The sequence below is a fragment of the Otolemur garnettii genome, unplaced genomic scaffold (genome assembly GCF_000181295.1).
Source record: "Otolemur garnettii isolate 467f Iridium unplaced genomic scaffold, OtoGar3 scaffold00033, whole genome shotgun sequence".
Classification (NCBI taxonomy): Eukaryota; Metazoa; Chordata; class Mammalia; order Primates; family Galagidae; genus Otolemur; species Otolemur garnettii.
In genome coordinates this window covers 2,003,636-2,007,459 of record NW_003852428.1, presented here as the reverse complement: position 1 = coordinate 2,007,459, position 3,824 = coordinate 2,003,636, and positions in this window count along the sequence as shown.

Genomic DNA, 3,824 nt, shown 5'->3' with positions numbered 1-3,824 from the left:
GTCTCAGTGGGTCTGTACGTAGAGTTTTTCTTATAGATCAGAGGACAAAATCAAAACTGTCAAAAGTATAAAGAAACAAGACAAAGACAATCAAAAAAATATATAAATAGACATACTTCCCAGGTTTAGTGAAGTCTGATACCTAATAGGTACACACTAATTTATAAATGAACAAATAAAAAAGTGGATTATAAGGGCTCACGTAAAAACAAACTCATCAAATAATATGTTCCAAACTTGTGTGATATTTTAAATTGTTCATAACCCATCATAACATTGTCAGCTATATGTACCCATTATACAAATTAGGAAACTGAAACCCAAAGAAATGATGAAGCCTGAGTATGGGTAAGATGAGAGTCTCAAATTTATCTCCCTCCTAGTCCTAAATCTTTACTACATCACTCTCCTTCTTAACTTGCCATGGGATTGTAAAAGATCATGGCATGTGAAAGGAATTTCAAACAGTTGAGTCACATTTTATCACATAAAGGACAAAACTCAGAGTTCAGAGCAGATTGGAGAAAACACATTATGTAGAGCTAGGAGTGATAAGTTAGGACCTAAATTTTATTTCATAGGCTGTGGCTCTCCACTAAAGGATGTGAAGGAGACTTATATATGTTAATGCAGCTCTGCAAATCCATGGAAGGGATGAGTGAGGGAAGAGATTCGGGAAAGCTGAAGAGTTAGGGATACATTAAAATTTAATAGCTTTGGCCAGAAAAAGTGAGGATCATCAATGGGGAAGAGAGATGAATAGAACCTTCTCTAAAGAAGACAGATGAATGGCTAGCAAAAATATGAAAAAATGCTCATTGTCCCTAATGATTAGAGAAATGCAAATCAAAACCACCCTGAGATATCATCTAACCCCAGTGAGAAAGGCCCATATCACAAAATCTCAAAACGGCAGATGCTGGAGCAGATGTAGAGAGAAAGGAACACTTTTATACTGCTGGTTGGACTGCAAACTAATACAACCATTTTGGAAGAAAGTATGGGGAACCCTCAAAGAACTCAAGCTAGATCTCCCACTTGATCCTGCAGTCCCATTACTGGGAAATCCAGAAGGAAAAGGATCCTTTTATCATAATGACACTTGCACTAGACTGTTTGGGATTAACAAGCTGTGGTATATGTACACCATGGAATACTATACTATTTAAAAAATGGAAACTTTACAACCTTTATATGAATCTGGATGGAAGTGGAACACATTATTCTTAGTAAAGCATCACAAGAATGGCAGAAGCATGAATCCTATGTATTCAATTTTGATATGAAGACAATTAAGGACAATTAATGACACGGTGGGGGGTGAGGGAAGGGGAAAGCAGAGAGAAAGAGAAGGAGGGAGTGGGTGGGGGAAAGGAAGATCAGACAGAGAGGAAAGGAGGGAGGTGGGTGAGATCTCTGTGTGTGCCACACCTTTGGGGGCAAGACACGAATCGTAAGAGGGACTTTACCTAACAATTGAGGTTTCTTGTACCCTCAATGAATCCACAACAATTAAATACATAAATAAATAACAAAAAACAAAAAAAGTGATGGTCAAAGTCATACTATTTTGGTGTTAAAATGTGCAGGGCTGAGGGACAGGTTGGCTACGATGAGCAAATGAGTGTTTGAAATTTAGCACAATGCCCAAGTTTTAACCTAACTGTGTGGTAGCACGTCTTTAATTTACAAAAGACCTATAGGTTGGGAAGGAGACATTAATCTTGTAAGATGTTTTAACTTAGAAGGGAAAATGGATACTAAAGGGTACTGCTACACATTGGTGAAACTTGGGTCTGTACTGCAGGCAGATACGAATATCGTGATGATGGGAGAGAATTAGGAGTATAGGAGTAGTCTTTAAAACAATAAGTTTGTATGAATTAATTTAGGGGACTGAATATAGAGGAAAGAAGCTCCAGAATCATCAAAATTTTAGTGGTTCTTGAATTAATTTCTAAGGAACAGAGAGATAAAAATATAGAGAGGATGTTTTCATGAAAGAGAAGAGGTTGAAAGTTTCGAGGCAGGGATTCTCAACATTTTATTAATGTATAGTTCCAATTTTGTTAGAAGACAAAAAAAAAAATTTAAAACAGAAAAAATTGAGAGGGCATTGGTACCTTCATAAGAGGGATTATAGTACAATTTTAGAAACAGAAATTTAGATGCAATGGACATAGTCTAGCACAGATAGAATATTCTTTGAACTAATCTACATGTGAAAGTAGAGGGTAAAACAAGAAATTGTTTAAATCAGTATTAGTAAAATTAGTCATCTTGTAAGCATCAATCAGGCCTTAAGAGGCCATCTACAAAAATAAAAGTGTATCAGATTCTCACTTGGTATCAGTGCTTTCCGAAGCAAAGCTGTTACTTCCTGGCTCATCAATTACTAACTTTTACATTGGATAGATAATAATGTTACCTCTTCTATGAATATATTATCTTATTACAATATTATTTCCAGCTACTCAAAATCTAAACCTCCTTTTTATGCATGGAGAATTCTTGTCTTAAACATCTCAGTTGGAGGGATAGTTACTTTAAAGATTAAGGTGCAAGTTTCTTGGTTTCAGCCATAGACTTCCACTAAGGAGCTTGTAAAATGAAAAAAATAATAATAATAATAATAAGGTCATAGCAGAAACCACTATCTGTAGCAGTGGCTGTAGCACCAAATTGAATTTCTAGGCATAGCACTAGGGTTGATATTTGTTAATAGCATTAAATATCTATTGGCAGCTAAGTTGGTAACAGAAAGAACAGTGTTTATATACATAATTGTTGCAATAATTTTGTGTTATAGTAACTTTGAATGTTGTTTGGGGATGTCTCAAAGCCTGTTTCTTTTGAATCCTTATTTCTCTGAATGAACTATTTTTCTTTCTGCTAAACTTGAATTGAAGAAATTTAACTAATCTGAATTTTAGTAATAATAGGCTATTTTAGAGAGGTTTGAGTTTTATGGGAAACTTGAACAGGAAGAACAGAACTCCTAACCAGTACTCCCAGTTTCAATTGCCATTAATGTATTTAGTTAGTGGGCACATTTATTATACATGATGTCCCTAACTACTGGTATACGAATACTATCTAAAGGTCATAGTTTACATCAGGGCTCACTCTTAATGTTATATGTTCTATAGGTTTTGACAAATGTTAATGACCTGTATCCAGTAACATCATGTAGAATAGTTTTAGTATCTTGAAAGTACTGGCCTGTGCTCCATCCTCTCCCACATAACCCCAGACAACCGAAGGATTTTTAAACTCTCCCACAGTTTTGTCTTTTTTGGAATGTCATTTAGCTGGACTCATATAGTATGTAACCATTCAGACTGACTTTTTCATTTGGCAATATTTATTTAAGGTTCTTATGTATTTTTTTTTTCCTGTGGCTTGATAGCTTATTCTTGTATAGTGATGAATATTAAATATTAGGTGGCTGTAAGATGTTAGTTTCACTTCTTAGTTTTCTATTTGATTCCAAATATTGATGTCTCTATTTTTGTGCCAGTACCATGTTGTTTTAAACACTATGGCTTTGTAGTACAGCCTGAAGTCTGGTATGCTGATGCCCCCAGCTTTGTGTTTATTACTAAGAACTACCTTAGCTATACTGGGTTTTGTTCTGGTTCCATACAAAACAAAGAATTACTTTTTCTGAGTCTTGAAAGTATGATGTTGGTATTTTAATAGGGATGGCATTGAATCGGTAGATTGCTCTGGGAAGTATAGACATTTTTACAACGTTGATTCTTCCCAGCCATGAGCATGGTATACTCTTCCATTTGTTAAAATCCTCTGCTATTTCTTTTCTT